The following is a 21932-nucleotide window of genomic DNA, read 5'->3' on the forward strand; positions in this document are numbered from 1 at the left end:
TTGCTTTGTCTTGCGCCCTTAGTTTGCCCCTTGTTTTCCTCCCTAGCGGAGCGCCTTTAGTTGTCCCTGTTTTTGAGTGCCCTTGTTTATTCTCCAGTTTGGAGCTCTTTTTGTTCTGCCTTTTTTCCCTCCTTGAGAGGTGTTTTTTGGTTCATTGGATTAAAGCTGCAGCCTTGTTGGCCAACTTACACTCTGCGTCTGAGTCCTACCTCCTCGCATCGTGTCAGTACACTTCGGCCAGCATGGACCCAGCGGAGAAGTTGGAGGCTGCACTTCGACGACAGGCCGCCCGCCTGTCGCAGACAGAGGAGCTCCAGCAGGCGATGGTCACCCGGATGGGAGAGCTCGCTGGACAGGTGCAGGAGCTAATGAGCCACCTGCGACACTCCACGCCGGCCATCACGAAACCAGAGACCGCAGAACCACCGATCCCAACTCCAGCCTTGACCGGGGCGGGGTTGAGACTGGCTCCCCCGGAGCGATACTCGGGAGACCAAGGACAATGTCAGGCATTCCTGACCGAATGCGACTTACATTTTGAACTTTCGCCACAGGCTTTTCCCACCGACCGTTCCCGTGTGGCCTTCATGATTTCCCATCTGACTGGACGAGCCAGAGACTGGGCCACCACGGAATGGGCACGGCACTCCCCGACTTGCTCAACCGCAGCCGGGTTTAGCAGGGCACTTCGCCTCGTGTTCGATCCAACCAACATGGATCGGGAAAAGACTCGAGAGCTTAGCAACCTCAGACAAGGCCGAGAATCGGTGAATGATTACGCAATCCGATTCCGAACTCTAGCGGCCAAGAGTGGCTGGAATGACACAGCCCTTTTTGACCACTTTTTAAAGGGGCTTTCCACAGCCATGCAAGAACTCTTATTGCCAGTGGACTTACCTGGCGATTTGGACTCATTGATCTCGTTGGCCATCCGCACAGATCATCGACGGCGAGATCTTTTGCAGACCAGCGGACATCAACGGGGACACGGCTCCGGATTCTTCCGGCACCCAGAAGCAAGAGGCCCTCCGCGAGGTGCCCTTCCCCAGTCGCCCACCGCGGGAAGGCCCAGCGAGAGTGACGAGGGGCCGATGCAGCTGGACCGCGCCCGATTGTCTCACCACGAACGCCAGCGACGTCGTCAAGAGGGGCGATGCTACTACTGTGGAGAACAAGGCCATCTGGTGGTAGCTTGTCCCACCAAGAGAGGCTCTCCGGTGGGTACCGCGACTCACAAGCAAGGCAAAAACCGAAAACTCACGCAAGTCAAGATTTCCTGCAATGCCATTTCCACAGACCTACTAGCTCTCATTGACTCCGGAGCGGACGAGAGCCTCATGGATTGGGGTCTGGTGGAAAAATTGCAGGCAGGCACGGAGCCACTTTCCACCCATATGAGGGCCAGGGCGCTCAATGGGAAAGACTTATTCCTCATCACACATGTCACAGAGCCTCTTGAGATCCATATTGGACAGCACCGAGAACTTCTTCGCTTCCATGTCTTCCGTTCCCCATCACACACACTGGTCCTGGGTCATCCCTGGTTGCAGTTGCACAACCCCCGCATCGACTGGCGATCGGGGCGAGTCCTGGACTGGGGAGATGATTGTGAACACCATGGGGTGGAGCGGCCAGCGGCAGAGGCACCTCCCGCTGCCATCCGACAGGTGTCTCTCGTGAATGACCAGGATTACCCGGACCTGAACACCGTTCCCACCTGCTATCATCCTCTCAGGGAGGTGTTCAGCAAGACCAAGGCCATGTCACTTCCCCCACATCGATCCTATGACTGTGCGATCGAGTTGATTCCTGGATCTACCATCCCCAAGGGGAGATTGTACTCTGTTTCGGGTCCCGAACGCAAGGCCCTAAACGAGTACATAGACACTTCCTTGAAAGCCGGACTTATTCGGCCCTCGTCATCGCCAGCTGGAGCCGGTTTTTTCTTTGTGGGCAAGAAGGATGGCTCATTACGCCCTTGCATTGACTACAGTCCCCTGAATGAAATCACAGTCAAGAATCGTTATCCTCTGCCCTTGATGTCCTCAGTATTCGACCAGCTCCAGCAAGCCAAGATATTCACCAAACTGGATCTCCGCAACGCCTATCATCTCGTCCGTATTCGTGCAGGGGATGAGTGGAAAACTGGCTTCAATACTCCCCGAGGCCACTATGAATACTTAGTCATGCCATTTGGACTCACGAATGCGCCAGCTGTTTTCCAGGCCATGATCAATGACGTGCTCAAGGACTTCATCGACCAGTTCGTATATGTTTATTTGGACGACATATTGATTTACTCACCGGACTTGAAAACCCACCAGCACCATGTCACCCAAGTCTTGAAACGCCTGCTTGAACACCGGCTCTACGTGAAGGCTGAGAAGAGCCTTTTCCACGCCGATACCATCTCATTTCTGGGATTCGTCGTATCTCCTGGCAAAGTCGAGATGGAATCAGAGAAGGTCAGCGCGGTCAGGGACTGGCCCACACCTGAGTCCAGAAAGAAGGTGCAACAGTTCCTGGGATTCGCCAACTTTTACAGACGATTCATCCGCAACTTCAGCTCCATCGCAGCTCCACTCCATGCCTTGACCTCGCCACAGCAACGCTTCGTCTGGACTCCGGAGGCCAACGCCGCGTTCAACACACTCAAGAAACGTTTCACAGAGGCTCCGATACTCAGAGTTCCCGACCCTACCCGCCAGTTCGTGGTTGAGCTAGATGCCTCCAATCTGGGCGTCGGGGCCGTCCTATCCCAAAGGAGCCAGGAGGATGGAAAGGTGCACCCCTGCGCATTCTTGTCCAGGAAGCTCTCCAAGGCCGAGCGCAATTACAGCGTTGGAGATCGGGAACTACTGGCGGTCAAGGTCGCCCTAGAAGAGTGGAGGCACTGGCTGGAGGGCGCAGAACACCCCTTCATCATTTGGACAGATCACCGCAACCTGGAGTACCTGCGCCAAGCAAAAAGACTGAACCCCCGACAGGCCAGGTGGTCATTGTTTTTTAACAGATTTTCGTTTTCTCTGACCTACAGACCCGGAAGCAAGAATGTTAAAGCAGATGCCCTTTCACGTATTCATGACCCGGAATCCACAGCAACCGAACCTGAACCCATCCTGCCGAGAGACTGCATAGTAGGAGCCCTGTCCTGGCAGATTGAAGAGGAAGTCAAGGACGCCCTTCAAGACACGATCACCCCGAAAGAATGCCCACCACGACGGCTTTTCGTCCCGGAGGCCCTAAGAGCACAGGTGATCAACTGGGCACACACCTCTCGTCTGTCTTGTCACCCAGGTACTCGCAGGACCCTGTTCGCTGTCGCCCGAAGATTCTGGTGGCCTTCCATGGAAGCCTCGATACAGGAATATGTAAGGGCCTGCCCAGTCTGTGCCCGAAATAAATCATCTAATCAACCTCGGATGGGCCTCCTTCAGCCACTACCGATCCCCTCAAGACCCTGGGCTGAAATATCAATGGACTTTGTCACTGGACTTCCCACATCACATGGTAAAACCACAATACTTACAGTTGTTGATCGCTTCTCAAAGATGGTCCGCTTTATTCCATTACCCAAGTTACCCTCCGCCAAGAAAACAGCAGAAATAATGATAGACCAAGTATTCAGAACCCATGGATTCCCGCGACACATTGTGTCCGACCGCGGGCCCCAGTTCGTCTCTCGTTTCTGGAAAGAGTTCTGCAGAGCCATAGGGGCCAAGGCGAACTTAACCTCGGGCTACCACCCGGAAGCCAATGGACAAGCCGAGAGGCTAAATCAACAGCTGGAGACCGGACTCCGGTGCTTGGTCTCCCAAAATCCGTCCACCTGGAGCAAAAACTTGGTTTGGGTTGAACTGGCTCATAACTCGTTACCCACCTCTGCCACAGGAATCACGCCGTTCAAATGTGTGCATGGTTACGACCCACCTTACTTCGCAGACCTGGAGGAGGAAGCCTCAGTTCCCTCGGTTCTCGCCATGGTCCGCCGGTGCCGCCGAATCTGGTCAGCGGCTCGACTGGCACTACAACGTCAAGGCGACAGGATGAAAAGAGCTGCTGACCGGAGGAGGAGGGCCGCACCCCAGTATCAACCAGGTCAAAAGGTATGGCTATCGACGAAGAACCTTCATCTAAATGTACCTTGTCCAAAGTTGGCCCCTAGATTCGTGGGGCCATTCCCGATCACCAAGACAGTAGGTCCAGCCGCCGTGCGCCTGCGCCTGCCTCGATCCCTCCGCACCCACCCTACCTTCCATGTGAGCCAGGTCAAGCCTGTTCAGGACAGTTCCCTGGTCCCGCCCGAGCCTGCGCCGCCCCCTCCGGAGATGGTGGAGGGGGGCCCAGTTTATAAGGTCAGAAAATTATTGGACGTCCGAAAGCGGGGCCGGGGGCACCAATACCTGGTTGACTGGGAGGGTTACGGGCCTGAAGAACGGCAATGGGTGCCCGCCCGGTTCATTGTAGACCCCTCCCTCATCGACGATTTTTATGATGAACACCCCGAGGTTCCTGGGCCGTCGAGAGCCGGCCGTTGAGGGGGGGGTACTGTCACGCCGCCACCAGAGTGGCGGGTCATGCTTTTATTTCACAGTCAGGTTCCTGTTTTATTTTGAAGTCATTAACCACCCTCTCACCTCAGGTCACTTGCCCTTCCTCCTGCACAGTAATCACCGGTCCACGCCCATGATTGTTTCCACCTGCTCCCAATCAACCCGGACATAAAAGCCACCTGCATTCTCCCCTCCGTTGCCGAAGTGTCACATCTCAGTGCATGGAAGCGTCCTCACAGTCCTTGTTCCACAGTCCTTGTTCGATGTCTTGCCTTGCTTTGTCTTGCGCCCTTAGTTTGCCCCTTGTTTTCCTCCCTAGCGGAGCGCCTTTAGTTGTCCCTGTTTTTGAGTGCCCTTGTTTATTCTCCAGTTTGGAGCTCTTTTTGTTCTGCCTTTTTTCCCTCCTTGAGAGGTGTTTTTTGGTTCATTGGATTAAAGCTGCAGCCTTGTTGGCCAACTTACACTCTGCGTCTGAGTCCTACCTCCTCGCATCGTGTCATCCACATTCAAACAAAAAATATTTTATGAATGTCATACTTGTTTTAATGTTATCCGGGAAAATTTTTATAAGTTAAAATACTCCTTTTTTTTTTTTTTTTTTTGGTGAAAATATTTTTTTTAAATGGGACTGACATAAAAAAAAAAAGTGTCATAAAATAAGAGTTTTATATTCCACATTCAAACAAAAAATATCTTATGAATGGACAGTATTTTTCCACATTTTATTTGTTTATTTTAGATCACATCGTAAAAAAATTCTACGTTAAAAAAAAAAGTCATAAAATATATTATTGTAAATCACTCATATTTGTTTGTGAAACATATACCTTTTTATATATATATATATATATATATATATATATATATATATATATACGAATGTTTCAAAAACGTCTGCAAAAAAAAATTCACAATTCACAATTCGGGTTCCGATTAGGATTTTTCAGACAATCCGAATCAACGAGTTTGGAAAAACAAAACCACGATAGCCTATTCACTGATTCAATCAGAAGTTTAAAAAAAAAAAGAAAAAGTTTTTAATTGCTCCATTTACTTTACAGTCTAGCGCCGCCATTTGTGGGAAATAAGGATTGGAAGAGCAAAAACCTGACAGTAATTAAACGTATGGAATACATAAATACTCCCAAAAACACTGATAAACATAAAAAAAAAACAAAAAAAAAACATGTAATGTCTTATTTTCCAGAGCCTCAATGACGTCATTGATCGAGCCGGCAAATGAAGACATTATATCCGATCAGATTGGTGTCAAATTGAGTTCTCGTCCTATGTTTTGACCCAACTTCCCCGAATTCGCGTTCAAATCGGTTCTGCTTTTGCACACAGTAGCCTCACTGTCCTTCCCTGCACCCGGTCCGGTCTCCCAAACCTCTCAACCTCGTTTGCTTACTCCCCCAAGCAGGTGTTTTGCCGCTGAATGCCCTGCAAGTGACTTATTTACATCCGATCAAGTTGTGCTGGTGCAATCACAACACAACCACACGACTGACATAAAAGTGTGTGCGTTTGATTGTTGTCAGGATGCATTAGACGGGAACTCGCCAGGGGATGTAAAGTGCACATAGTGATCATGGAACAATCGAATGGAAGAAGTCCACCACAACAAGCAGTCGAAATAAGCATCTGCTTTGCTGCAGAAGGGGGGAGAGGTCAGATGCAGTGTTGCATGTGTGATCCCTTGTTTCTCTGCAAATCAGATTCCGGCAAGCCGCTGCATGGGATTGTTGCCTCTTTAATCCCGGGTCCACTCACTCGGCCGGCGGGCGAGGAAGAGGAAGAGGAGCGTGCACTCGATTCGCCCGCCGCAGATCACCTCGGATGCGGCGTTTGTGTGTGCAAACAAACGCTTTGACGAGCTCAGCAACTGACTGCACTTTTAGCGCACACACGCGCGCGTAGGTCGTCACTCACTCACAACACACACTCCAGTGTTTGGGGATCAAAGTGCCACAAGCACTTCCCATCACCGCCGCTACAAACCGGGTCAAGCCAATCAACTCAATTAATGGGAAGCAGGCGGACGCGCTAAGGGCGCATTTTGCCCTCATTCGTGCCTACAAGGGATAGATAGGAAGACCGCACAGGGAACACCAGCAGAAGAGAGGTGTGTGGGGGGGATGATGACACACTTGCACACTTGACTTACCCTCAGTGGGACGCTTGACAAGCACGTAAAATCCCTCAAAAAGTCTCCACCGAAAGCGTCCTCTTCCTCCTCCTTCTTCACGTTTAATTCCCAACCTCGTCGTCCTGCCGCTTCGCTTTCATGCTCTCTCCTGCATGGGGGGTGGTGGGGTTACACTCCTCCGTGCAGTGGACGCGACCGCCGCCACAACTGGCACAATGAGCGTGCGTGTTTGTTTGAGAGACGTGCAGGGAAAAGTGGCGTGCTGCACTCGCGCTCTGCAGACTGACGACGAGCTCTTGCGCGTGCATGTGTGCAAGTCAGAGAGAGAGAGAGAGAGAGAGAAAGAGAGAGAGAGAGAGAAAGAGAGAGAGAGAGAGAGAGAGAGAGAGAGAGAGAGAGAGAGAGAGAGAGAGAGAGAGGCACACACCTCTGCGGAGGGGAGCAGATTAGCGGTAAAAGCATACTCAGCTCATACTCTCGCAGTGGTCATCTGAAATAGTCTTTTTTTTTTTTTTTGTCTGCACACAATGAGACAATTAACACAATCACAAAGGTCAGTTTATTAGGTACGCCTGTAACCTAACTGCCAATTTAGACGCATATTTAGCCCATTTTTGGGGGGTTACTTCAGCACCCCCAAAGTGAACAATAGCACCCCAAAAATTATTATGTAATACAGGTTGTATATTACAGAAGCGTAGAGCCGCCAATGTGGATTAAACATTTTTGCCTTTCAAGTTGTATGTTCAAACATATTTGTGAGTATGTTCGAACATACTGGCAATTGTGTTCGAAACTATTGAAATATGTTCAAATATACTCGCAAATATGTTCGAACATACTTGCAAATATGTTCGAACGTATTGAAATATGTTCAAACAGACTCGCAAATATGTTCAAACATACTCGCAAATATGTTCAAACATACTCGCAAATATGTTCAAACATACTCTCAAATATGTTCGAACATACTCGCAAATACGTTCGAACATACTTGCAAATATGTTCGAACGTATTGAAATATGTTCAAACATACTCTCAAATATGTTCGAACATACTCGCAAATATGTTCGAACATACTTGCAAATACGTTCGAACATACTTGCAAATATGTTCGAACGTATTGAAATATGTTCAAACATACTCGCAAATATGTTCAAACATACTCGCAAATATGTTCGAATACACTCGCAAATATGTTCGAACATACTTGCAAATACGTTCGAACATACTTGCAAATATGTTCGAACATACTTGCAAATATGTTCGAACGTATTGAAATATGTTCAAACATACTCGCAAATATGTTCAAACATACTCGCAAATATGTTCGAACATACTTGCAAATACGTTCGAACATACTTGCAAATATGTTCGAACGTATTGAAATATGTTCAAACATACTCGCAAATATGTTCAAACATACTCGCAAATATGTTCGAACACACTCGCAAATATGTTCGAACATACTTGCAAATACGTTCGAACATACTTGCAAATATGTTCGAACGTATTGAAATATGTTCAAACATACTCGCAAATATGTTCGAACATACTTGCAAATATGTTCGAACGCATTGAAATATGTTCAAACATACTCGCAAATATGTTCAAACATACTCGCAAATATGTTCGAACATACTTGCAAATATGTTCGAACATACTCGCAAATACGTTCGAACATACTTGCAAATATGTTCGAACGCATTGAAATATGTTCAAACATACTCGCAAATATGTTCAAACATACTCGCAAATATGTTCGAACATACTTGCAAATATGTTCGAACATACTTGCAAATATGTTCGAACGTATTGAAATATGTTTAAACATACTCGCAAATATGTTCAAACATACTCGCAAATATGTTCGAACATACTTGCAAATATGTTCGAACATACTTGCAAATATGTTCGAACGTATTGAAATATGTTCAAACATACTCGCAAATATGTTCAAACATACTCGCAAATATGTTCGAACATACTTGCAAATATGTTCGAACGTATTGAAATATGTTTAAACATACTCGCAAATATGTTCAAACATACTCGCAAATATGTTCAAACATACTCGCAAATATGTTCAAACATACTTGCAAATATGTTCGAACGTATTGAAATATGTTCAAACATACTCGCAAATATGTTCGAACATACTTGCAAATATGTTCAAACATACTTGCAAATATGTTCGAACGTATTGAAATATGTTCAAACATACTTGCAAATATGTTCGAACGTATTGAAATATGTTCAAACATACTCGCAAATATGTTCGAACATACTTGCAAATATGTTCAAACATACTTGCAAATATGTTCGAACGTATTGAAATATGTTCAAACATACTCGCAAATATGTTCGAACATACTTGCAAATATGTTTGAACGCATTGAAATATGTTCAAACATACTCACAAATATGTTCAAACATACTCGCAAATATGTTCGAACATACTTGCAAATATGTTCGAACACACTCGCAAATATGTTCGAACATACTCGCAAATACGTTCGAACATACTTGCAAATATGTTCGAACGTATTGAAATATGTTCAAACATACTCGCAAATATGTTCGAACATACTTGCAGATATGTTCAAACATACTCGCAAATATGTTCAAACATACTCTCAAATATGTTCGAACATACTCGCAAATATGTTCAAACATACTCTCAAATATGTTCGAACATACTCGCAAATATGTTCGAACATACTTGCAAATACGTTCGAACATACTTGCAAATATGTTCGAACGTATTGAAATATGTTCAAACATACTCGCAAATATGTTCGAACATACTTGCAAATATGTTCGAACGCATTGAAATATGTTCAAACATACTCGCAAATATGTTCAAGCATACTCGCAAATATGTTCGAACATACTTGCAAATATGTTCGAACATACTCGCAAATACGTTCGAACATACTTGCAAATATGTTCGAACGCATTGAAATATGTTCAAACATACTCGCAAATATGTTCAAAACATACTCGCAAATATGTTCGAACATACTTGCAAATATGTTCGAACATACTTGCAAATATGTTCGAACGTATTGAAATATGTTCAAACATACTCGCAAATATGTTCAAACATACTCGCAAATATGTTCGAACATACTTGCAAATATGTTCGAACGTATTGAAATATGTTTAAAACATACTCGCAAATATGTTCAAACATACTCGCAAATATGTTCAAAACATACTCGCAAATATGTTCAAACATACTTGCAAATATGTTCGAACGTATTGAAATATGTTCAAACATACTCGCAAATATGTTCGAACATACTTGCAAATATGTTCAAACATACTTGCAAATATGTTCGAACGTATTGAAATATGTTCAAACATACTCACAAATATGTTCAAACATACTCGCAAATATGTTCGAACATACTTGCAAATATGTTCGAACACACTCGCAAATATGTTCGAACATACTCGCAAATACGTTCGAACATACTTGCAAATATGTTCGAACGTATTGAAATATGTTCAAACATACTCGCAAATATGTTCGAACATACTTGCAAATATGTTCGAAACGTATTGAAATATGTTCAAACATACTCGCAAATATGTTCAAACATACTTGCAGATATGTTCAAACATACTCGCAAATATGTTTCAAACATACTCGCAAATATGTTCAAACATACTTGCAAATATATTCGAACGTATTGAAATATGTTCAAACATACTCGCAAATATGTTCGAACATACTTGCAAATATGTTCGATACGCATTGAAATATGTTCAAACATACTCACAAATATGTTCAAACATACTTGCAAATATGTTCAAAACGTAATGAAATATGTTCCAACATACTCGCAAATGTGAACGTACTTGTAGGCTACATGCTACAAAGTTAGCATACCTTCCATAATGCCACGGGTATTATTGCGCGACTGAAAACAAAACCCCATTTTTTTAGGCATTTGGGCCACATTACGAATTCATTAGAAAATTAAGTAGACAAAAAAAACAGTGTTTATTCATAACTTTTACGATTTATTATGTCTGCCGTGCATTATTTAGGTTCGTCATTTTTCTTCACTCGCTCATGCGCAAATTATACCCCCTGGCATTATGGGAAGGTATGCTAACTTTGTAGCATGTAGACCACAAGTACGTTTGAACATATTTGCGAGTATGTTTGAACGTATTTCAATACGTTCAAACATATTTGCGAGTATGTTTGAACGTATTTCAATACGTACGAAACATATTTGCGAGTATGTTTGAACATATTTCAATATGTTCAAACATATTTGTGAGTATGTTCGAACATAACTCGCCAGCCAAAAATGTTTACTCCACATTGCAGCTCTATGCTTCCGTAGTGTATATGGATATATTTTTACTGTGTGTTCTTTATAAGTAATTTTCTCCTTTGCATAGCTTTTATTAGATTCGGTTTACTCATTGACTTTCCCACGTATTTTGGAGCGGGAAATACGTCCAAACCATCACATACCGTCCCCAACCCCCCCCCCCCCCCCCCCCCCCCCCCCCCCCTGTAGCACCCAAGCACCCCTAAACGTCGTTATAGCACCCCTAAACCTCTGATCATAGAATCACCTCTGCCCCACCCACATTATATTATCGCAGTGCTTCTCAATTATTTGTGATGCGAAGAAGAACCCCGAAGAAAATATATTTTTAATCCCATCCCAACTCTCCACCGTAAACATAAATAGTATCATTTGTCTAAAGAAATTGTTTTGACGTACACTTCTGATGATAATGTTCCTTGAGCACAGATCTGACAATGAAAGCGCCACTGCCACCTACTGTAGTGGATGTGCAATTACACTTTATACTGTAGTAAGGCCAAAAAAAAAGAAAAAAAAGAAACCTTGTTCCCATTTGAGAAGGACTTTAAATCCGTTAAGTAGTTAGCTTTATGATTGACATTTGGAACCTATCAAAAGAAAGATTAAAGTATGTTTCTATCTGTTTCCATTTTACAGCAATTAGCATTAGAAGAGAGCTAAGTTTAATCAGTTTTCACAAATCTATTTAAAATTGTAAGTAATTTAGTTTTTTTTTCTAGATGGCCCTGGTTGATCTCCTTTGCTCTGCTGCCACCTGCTGGCCGTTTGTGTAATAGCTACCATAGCAACCGTTCTTTGCAGTTTAGAGGCTGCATCAAAGCCTTCTGTATGCTCTAATATAAAAAAAAACAAAAAAAAAAAAAAACAAAAAAAAAAAAACGTATAAATACGTCTTTGGGACACTTAAAACATAAAAAAATAAACGTATTTACACATTATTGGGAGCAAATGAGTTAAACATTCACAATGTTCAAACCTTCATAATTTTATTTTATTTTATTAGCACACAAAAAAGAATCTGCACTATCGCAAGACCACGAAAAGTAAACGAAATGTCATTGAGCATCCATCTAAATCTACAGTGTATAAAAAATCACAGAAAATTGGACAATGCATGCTTTTAAGTGTCCCAATACCAAAAGCAACCTACTTGGTGGAGGTCATAAAACTCGAGTTTGTTGTCGAAATGTGGTTGTACATCCCCAATATCAACCTTTTGTGAAATGTCGAAGAAAAGTCAGTTTAGCAAAGTCATTTATCCGCATTGTTTCCATTTCGACATTCCTTTGCGTTTGCCTTGAAGGGAGGCGACTAGACGGGCTTGGTGACGAGATCAGTCAGCTCCCGTTTGATGAGCGAGCAAGCGAGCGAAGAGTTACATCATGAAAACATCAAAACTCCACTCGCTTCTCTGAAGTGTGCGACCTGGATTCTCTGCTTTTTTTTTTTTTTTTCATGATTTTGCGCTTCGCCTACTTGCCGCGTTGGCTAAGAAGAGGAGCGACCGGCGGCTTTAACCTTTAAAAAAAAAAAAAAAAAAGACCTGGACGGACGGAATGTGGTGGCACACATCAGTCAGCGGAAAAGGTTACTCGGCCGTTAGCATTCTCACCATTTGATTTGAGCTGTCACAAAGACGGACGCCGGCGTTTCTTTGCTTGTCAAATTCCACTTTGTGCTACAAAAAAAAACGCAAAAAAGAAAAAAAAAGCACTCATGAGACATGAGGTGTAATTTGATAACCTTTTTGCTTGACGTTATTTTACAGCCATGTTTACAAGCCGATTGTTAGCATTTCCAACGTCAAAAACTATGAAGGCCGACAAAATACAGTTTTGAACTTTTTTGCACAATTTTGTGTACAACCCTCCTAACCCTTGTGTACAAAGAAGATTTCGGAAACATATTATATATCTTTATCATTGCTTTATACAACAATTTGTCACATTTGAGCAACAATTGTCACACTATTAAAAGTTTGCGTGCAAAGCATCCAGGCACTTCCTCGTTTGAATTATGAACAATTTGATAAGAACACCAAAAGCACGCTTCCCCAATCCTGATCCTCGAGGGTCGGAGTCCTGCAGGTTTTAGATGTTTGTGTCCGATTGTTGTCAGGCTTATCGAAAAGCTGCAGGACCAGGTTTGGGCAGGGAGTTGTGTCGTCAGCAAATAAGACAATTTTGAATATTGTTTCGACGCAACAGATATTTATATACAATAGAAATAATTTGGCCGCGACCCTTGTGAGGAATAAGCGGTCAAGTAAATGGATGGATGGATAAATAGTTTGGGGCCTAGCACAGACCCTTGTGGGACTCCATGAGTAATATTCAAGTGTTTTGATTGGATATTGTTAAACTTTAAGTTCTGATATCTATTGTCCAAATAACCTTTCAGCCATTTATATGCCAAACCTCTTATGCCATATCTTTCTAATTTATTTATAAATATAGAAAGAATCAGATGTTTTTGTTTTTTTTTAGATCTATAAAAATCCCAACAGTATTTTTTTTAATTATCTATATTGGTAGATATTGCTTCTACGAGTTCCATGACTGCTATTGAGGTGGTCCATTTTTCTCTAAACCCAAACTGATTTTCACTTAAAAGCTTATGTTTTGCAATTCTGTCTGAAAATATTTTTTTTCTAGAATGTTTGAGAACTTTGGCAGCAGTGATATTGGTTTATAACTAGTGAATGTGTCTTTCTCCACTTTTAGGAATAGGAATGACTCATTTCTGATTTAAACGACAGATTGCATATATATGTGGAAAAATCTGACGTTTGTTTGCGATTCTTGGACTGATCATTGGCAGCCTCCACAAGCTTATCAACAGAAGAACCGTCTTGTAAACACAAAGAAAAAATGACCTTGTTTCATTCCTCGGGCATTGCGCTAGTCTAAGATTCTCGACCTGATCTTCATTTCTTCTTTCTGTAGTTTTCGTCCCTGAAGAAATCTTGTTGGAAATTCAGGACTTACCTTAACCCTAACTCTGAAACGAGGTTTGCTCATACGGCTTTGTAATGATTACTGAAGAGTGCATCCCATTTATTGCCCGTATTGTACATACAAGGGAAAGCCTACGTTTGTGAAATGAACAAGCGGAACAAATAAACCAGCACTCTAATAACATCACAAAAGACAGCATCTTTCTTTATTGTTGATACTTGGCGGAGGTCTGCGCTCCGCTGAGTGCCATTGGGCAACCTCTCAGATGGGAAATAACAACACAGATGAGGCCGTGTTCCCTCCATTATGCTATTTCCACGTCCGAGCCCAGCAGAGGGCCGATACAATTACAAAAGAAAATAAATACAAATGTCCCCGCATTTCACACTGAGTGCTCGTAAAAAAAAAAAAAAAAAAAAAAAAAAAGCCGTCCAAAAACGGCGCGCTTGGAAGCTGTATTTAAATGTGGCCGTGCGGCTTTTAAACGCCGCTGCAGGATCAGGCCGGTCCAGATGGCCCGAGAGGACTCCTGCTTTTTAATCCTCTTGGCACCGGCCGGGCTAAGCCAGAGGTGGAACGGATGCTTGTAGTCAGGCGTCAGTCAGGCCGCGCCGGCCCGATGCTGCTGCCGCCGCCGTCGCGCACGCGCACCAAACCGAGGCGAAATAACGTGTTGGCGTGCGGCCATTGGTGGGGATTGACTGACATTTGAAGGTTATGAAGCACGGCGGCCTGATGCCAAATGGGAGAGAAAAAGAATGTAAACAAGCTGCATTTAGAACATCGCCGTGTCATGCAACGTATGTTGAATATCATGACAGACTTGAAGCACCCTTTAAAGGGGAAGTCAACCCAAAAATGTTTTTTTTTTGACAATATGTTCTACGCAGCCGCACTAGTCTAAATATGGTATTCAGGTTAATATTATGTTAGTGGAATATTGTTACGGCTTCGCGGTGGTGTGAGAGATGTGGACTCAAATGTGAGGAGACTGATCAGACAGAGGAAACAAGTAACGTACGGTGATTTATTGACAAGCGGGCAGAAAAACCAAGGGGCATATTCACTAAGAATGCGCTGCGTCCGGTAATAGCGCGAAATATTGCACCACAACTGCACACGCAGTCTGCGCCCAGTTACCAACCTATTCACTAAGGATATTGCTCTAATCATATACCGGCGCAAACACGCCCACAAAATTGACAGCTTGGAGCAAATTTGCACCTGATTTACCACACATGGCAATGGATTGGCGCCAACAACATGGTTGTTATAGTAACAGTTGCGAGAAAGATGACATTATCAGAAAGTGAGGTTGGACCGAGAAGCGTTCAGAGCGCCATTAAGCAGTACAGAGCAGAGAGGACGACGACGACGTCATTCATTCATAAAGTACAAATTATTGGTGCGATCGTATTTTAAAAATATATTTTCAGAGGTTGGCGTGGGTGTACAGTATTCATCTGGCACATAAGAATGATCGTAAAATGTTTCCCTTTCATTGCCGATCAGCCCGGGTTACGTTATGTTGTCCTAAACTAACACGGAAATATTTCTATTTCTCTCTCTCTCTCTCTCTCTCTCTCTCTCTCTCAGCGTGATCAGCCGAGCATGTTGAGATCGAGGTGCGTCAGGTTAATACATGCTTTCCAAAAATGTTATTTGCGTCACGCAAACGCGGTGTTGCTATTTGCGCTGACGTTAGTGAATTAGACGCTGCATATCAATGAGTCTCATTTGCATTGGGGTGGGCATATTTTGCGTCAAATGTATGCAAATTACCTCATTTACATACGCGCAAATAACACCGGCGCACGGTGACGCAATCTGTTCGTCAGAGCACTTAGTGACGGATTTCCCCATTTGCGCGTGTTTAGTGAATTAGGCGCTCCCTAATTGCTCCATTTTTGCCGGTTAGCGCGGTGCAAAGGCGACGCAAACCTTTAGTGAATAGGCCCCCAAGTCTTCGAGTAGACTTGACGTGACTTGACTTGACAGAACTGTAGTTTGACTAGATCTGACATGACAGAACTGTAGCTTGACTAGACGTGACTTGACAGATCTGTAGCTTGACCTGACTTAACAGAACTGTGGCTTGACTTGATAGAACTGTAGCTTGACTTGACTTGACAGAACTGTAGCTTGACGTGACTTGACAGAAGTGTAGCTTGACGCGACGTGACAGAAGTGTAGCTTGACTTGACTTGACAGAACTGTAGCTTGACTTGACTTGACAGAAGTGTAGCTTGACTTGACTGATGTGTAGCTTGGCTTGGCAGAACTGTAGCTTGACTTGACTTGACAGAAGTGTAGCTTGACTTGACAGAAGTGTAGCTTGACTTGATTGAAGTGTAGCTTGACTTGACTGATGTATAGCTTGACTTGATTGAAGTGTAGCTTTACTTGACTGAAGTGTAGCTTAGCTTGACAGAGCTGTAGCTTGACTTGACTTGACAGAACTGTAGCTTGATTTGACAGAACTGTAGCTTGACTTGACTTGACAGAACTGTAGCTTGACTTGACAGAACTGTAGCTTGACTTGACTTGACAGAGCTGTAGCTTGACTTGACAGAACTGTGGCTTGACTTGACTTGACTTGACAGAACTGTAGCTTGACTTGACAGAACTGTAGCTTGACTTGACTTGACAGAACTGTAGCTTGACTTGACAGAACTGTAGCTTGACTTGACAGAACTGTGGCTGGACTTGTCGTGACTTGACAGAACTGTGGCTTGACTTGACGTGACTTGACAGAACTGTGGCTTGTCTTGACAGAACTGTAACTTGACTTGATGGAATTTGACAGAACTGTAGCTTGACTTGATGTGACTTGACAGAACTGTCGCTTGACTTGATGTGACTTGACAGAACTGTCGCTTGACTTGACAGCGCACAGCTGAACAGGCAAGACACCAAAGCTTGACCCACGTAACACCAGCAATGCACCCACACCGACTGGACAAACACAACCGACTAAATAGACCACCATTAATGACCTAGACAGACACAACTGGGACAAAAACAAGTGGCTGAGGGCCCTGATTGGTCACACACTGGGAAGACACACTCAGGTGGACGTGGTTAAAGATAATGAGACAAGGGAAGAAACCAGGAATACAGGACAAAAACACCAACCAGACATACCCCCCCCCCCAAAAAAAAAAAAAAAAAAATCAAAAGAAAACAAAATCCCAACCCCATAGAGACAAATAAATGTGGAATTCTGGTTAATATTGAGTTAAGCAGCAAATATCAGAAGGCGGCCATTTTACCACTTGCTGTCGCCTGAAGATGACATCACAGTTGCTCAGGTCTCAGGTAACAACCAATCACAGTGCAGCTTCAGAAAACGGATGCGTTCTGATTGGGCGTTGCCTGAGCCCCTGAACAACTGTGATGTCATCTTCAGTCGACAGCAAGTGGCAAAATGGCCGCCCCCTGAGATGGTTAAAATGTCTGGATTTTTCTCCATAACTCATATTCCACAAATGTAATATGAATCACGATGTCATGTTTAGACTAGTGAGGTGACATATAACATATTATTGTAAAAACTGTGTAAGGTTGACTTCCACTTTAAGCTAGCTGAGCTGATGTTAGCTCGCACTCGCACAGCAGCCTTTTCCCAACACCTTTAACATCTCAACAGATTTGGCACAACACTGTCCCTGACATTTAATTGAAGGTCATCAAACGCTGCGGCTGGATGCCAAATGGGAGAGGAAGGAAAAAAAAAAAAAACGTCTAAAAAAAAGCCTCAGCTAGCGTTTCGCTATGTTGTTTTTGACCGGGTGGCGACCCGTCATAGTCCAACAAATGAAAAGCGGGTTAGGGTAAGGTAACCCTAACTGAGTGTAGCGTTGACCAGGTTTCTGCAACGTCCAGAGTCCAGGTTTTGAACTGATTGTGTTCTCAAGAATGTCATCATCAACTAGATTCTGCCCTATCCATCCAAATCATTTCTTTCAGTAGTACCATGGCAGACATTTGCACTTCACAAGTCGACTATTGCTGCTTTCCTTTTGTCCTCAGAAGTAGTAGGATTGGTGAGGACGGTTTGGGGGGTTTTAAGGTGCGGCTTTGCAGTGTGTTTTTTTTTTTTTTTTTTTTTGAAGGTGGCTCAGGTGCAGCTACAATTCGCCTGTTTAATGCAATCAGCGGGGGTGCCTCTCTTCTCCGCGTCGTGGAGCTCCAGACAAGCCCGGCTCATCCCTGGGGGAGGTTTTTAGGAGCAGAAGGGTACACGTGGACACCCCCCAACCTGACTGAAAACACATCCCATTAAGTGGGTGGGATGTGTCTGTTAGTCCTTGACAAACAAGATCGTTTCTATCATATTTGTTGGGGCGATATTTTTGTTGGGAGTGTAATAGATGTAAGAAATATCAAGAGTTGTGTTTCTTGTTTATTTGTTGCAACAAGAATAGAGGAAAATTCAGGACTTTTGAGGAACACAGTTGTCACGTTTAAAAGCACACTACTTGTCTCTGGCCTTTAACACGCAGTTTATCTTATACGCTGCTTAGAAAAGCAAACAGACCAGAACCTGTATTTATTTGTTTATGCTTTTGTTGCCATGTCTTTGTCACTTCTTTTCCCATCCAATCCACTTTGGCTTCCTCTGTGGATCTCAAGAGTTTCAAATGAGGGTTTAAAGAGAGGACTACAGTTAAAATTAGGGTTAGGGTTCATATTGGTGTTTAACTCATTGACTGGCAGCCATTTTCACTGAAGCAAGCCCCCTTCGCTCCAGCTGTTTTAATGGATTTCGACTGATATTGCAAGATCAACAGAATATTGTGTTCTATTGCCATAAAAACACGGAACCTGCCAAAAGAAAGATTAAAGTCGGTTCTTTCATCAGAGGGGAAAAAAAAGTATATTTGTGTCTGTTTCCAGTTTGCATCAATTATCATTAGAATATAGCAAAGTTTCAGCATTATTCACAAATTTGTTTAGAACTTTGGAGAAATGAGCTCGTTTGCAACATGGCCCTGATTAATCTCTTATACTCTCCTGCCACCTGCTGGCCGTTTTTGTAATTACTACCGTTAAACCATTATCTGCAGTTCAGAGGCTGCATTTAAAACTTTTAAAATAGATCGTATTTATACCTTTTTTTGAGCAAATGAGTTAAATAAGGTTTTGGAGGTTGTTTTTTTTTTCTTTTCTTTTTAAATCAGTGTTTGGATTGCAGTTTTGAAGTTAGAGTTTCAAGACATGTTGAGTGTTTCAATTTTAGGTTGAAGTTTCAGGTTAGGGTTTCAAAGTAGATCTTTATGTCAGGGGTTAGCTCATTTGCTCCCAAAAACGTATAACTACGTTCTATTTCAAATGTTTTAAGTGTCCCAAAGACGTATTTATGTTTTTTTTTTCAATGTGTTTTTTTATGCTAGAGCATACAAAGGGCTTTGATGAACCCTCTCTACTACAGAGAATGGTGGAAGCAAACGGCCAGAAGATGGCAGCAGGGTATAAGAGATCAACCAGGGTCATGTTAAGAGCTGATTTCCCCACAGTTCATAGCAGATTTGTTAATAATGATCAAATGTAGCTATATTCTAATGCTAATTGCTTTAAAATTGAAAAAACAGAAATACTTTTTTTTTCCTGATGAAAGAAGAGACTTTAATCTTTCTTTTGGTAGGTTCCATGTTTTTATAGCAATAGAACTCAATATTCTGTGGGACTTGCAAAATCAGTCCAAATCCAGGAAAACTGGATGAGTTAAGCTTTCAAATTAGGATTTTGGAGCCAGAACTAGGGTTTTTAGAAAATTGGAGTTTGAAACCGTGGTTACATCCACATTTATGTATTCCAAAATAAAGCATGTAGTGTGAATCCAGCCTATGAAGCAATTATTGCGGCTATTTTAAATGTCACATCCCTTATAGTTACGTTCTCCAGTCCAGCTGTGTGCTGAAAATAAAAGCTCAGCAGCATCATTTCTATTTGTATTTATTTATTTATGGGTGGCGAGCCAAGCAGATGTCGGGAGTCAGCACTAACATACCAAAAATGATCTGATGCTCCATCTTTAGAGTGCAACGTCGCACAACCGATAACGTCCAATTAATAAGCTGCTCCGTTTGCTCAGAACGGTCAGCGTCACCATTGAAGGACTCTCTAGACGGGATATTATAGTTTTGGATTTTTTTTTTTTAATTTTAGTTAGTTTTTATTATTATTATTTGTTTTATTTAGTTAGTTTTAATTAGTTTTCAGGGTGGCTCTGTTAGGTTTTAGTCGTTTTAGCTATTTAATAAATGCTTAGTTTGAGTTTCAGTATTAGTTTTAGTTTTTAAAAGAAATGTGTATTACTTGTGCGCAATATTTAAAAACCACCATGTGAGCGACGTCATCTTTACATGCTTTTCTATTGGCTGCTGCGAGATGACGTCACTTCTGTGTGACACACTTCTGGTTAATATCAAAATAAATCTATTTAAAATCACATTTAAAATCATCCCCAAAGGCTCATGCATTAAATTAATTACCAAAGACTAAAACGAATGCCATTTTTGCTGTAATTATAGTTTTAGTTAGATTTGTAAACATAAAATGTAGTTTGTTAGTTTTCATTTTTTAAAAAGCATTTCCGTTTTTATTTTATTTTGTTAACAAAATTGTTTTTTGGATTTTAGTTTTTTCGTTAGTTTTAGTTAACTAAAATAACCTCAACTTGACTCAACTTTACTTTAAAGTGGTAAAGTTAGGGATGTGATTGAAATTAACTCATTGACTGGCAGCCATTTTCACTGAAGCAACCCCTTTCGCTTCCGTCTGTTTTACTGGATTTTGACTGATTTTGCAAGGCCCACAGAATATTCTGTTCTATTGCTATAAAAACATGGAACCTACCAAACGAAAGATGAAAGTCTTGTCTTTCATCAGAAGAAAAAAAGTATATTGTATCCGTTTTCATTTTGCAGCAATTAGCATTAGAATACAGCAAAGTTATCATTATTCACAAATCTGTTGAAAACACTGGCAAAAAGAGCATGTTGCAAATGGCCCTGGCAGATCTCTTATACTCTGCTGCCACCTGCAATAACTACCATTGGTTTAAATGACCTCTTCATGTCAGAAGCTGTATCAAAGCCTTCTGTATGCATTAAAAAAAATGCAAAAAAACATATAAAAATGTTTTTGGGAGTGAAGAACAAAGTATTGAAAAACGTATTTATATGTCTTTGGGTTTGAATGAGTTAATGAGGGCACCGGCATCACAGACGTTACTCAAGTTGCGTTTTGAACGTAAACAAGCAATTGACGTTTTCTAGCAGCCGACTGTTCGTCCGTTGGCGATTACGACTCGTGCAGAGTCAAACTTGCTAATCGTGCAACGACTCGTTGTGAGTGAACACGATTGCGCAACTTGACTTTGTACTTGCTTGACCCGAGAAAAGACTTTCGTGAAACTGACCACCTGACTCGCTCGATTTCTGACACGTTTCGTTGAAGCAAACGTGACAACGCAGGTTCGACGACCGTCATCAAGTTTCTCCTGGCCCGAAAATATTCTCTACTTAAGACACCCGACAGAAAAATGTAATTTCACGGATGAAAAATATCATTCCGATGGGAGGAGGACGGAGGAAAAAAAAGAAAAAGAAAACGAGCAATTTGATTTAGAGTCCCATCAGGCTCCGTCTGCAAAAAAAAAAAAAAAAAAAAAGTGTCTAAATTGTGTGGCCGCACGAAATGAGGTCACATTTGCTGCAGGTGGAGGAGGCCAAGCTGCGTCTCCCAAAAGTTTGGATGATTGACCAATTTGATCAGCAGCTAATCGGCCTGTGCAGACGACGTAAGCCAAGACGGGCGAAAATGAGGCCATATTGTATTCGTCTTTCGTCGTAGCGACAGTTTGGAAACACATTAAGTACAGTGCAAGACGGGGATGGGCACAGATGAA

At 42.6% G+C, this 21932-nt stretch overlaps 1 protein-coding gene across 1 annotated transcript in view; it reads right to left on the bottom strand.

The window, feature by feature from the left end:
• LOC144009393 (cadherin-12-like) overlaps positions 1-7006 on the bottom strand; it is a 221921-nt gene extending 214915 nt beyond the window's left edge. The window contains exon 1 of the mRNA XM_077509117.1: positions 6721-7006. The gene's annotated coding sequence lies outside the window, so the exon portion shown is untranslated. The remainder of the gene's footprint in view (positions 1-6720) is intronic.
• Positions 7007-21932: the final 14926 nt, after the last annotated feature.

This window comes from Festucalex cinctus, chromosome 20 (assembly GCF_051991245.1).
Source record: "Festucalex cinctus isolate MCC-2025b chromosome 20, RoL_Fcin_1.0, whole genome shotgun sequence".
Lineage (NCBI taxonomy): Eukaryota > Metazoa > Chordata > Actinopteri > Syngnathiformes > Syngnathidae > Festucalex > Festucalex cinctus.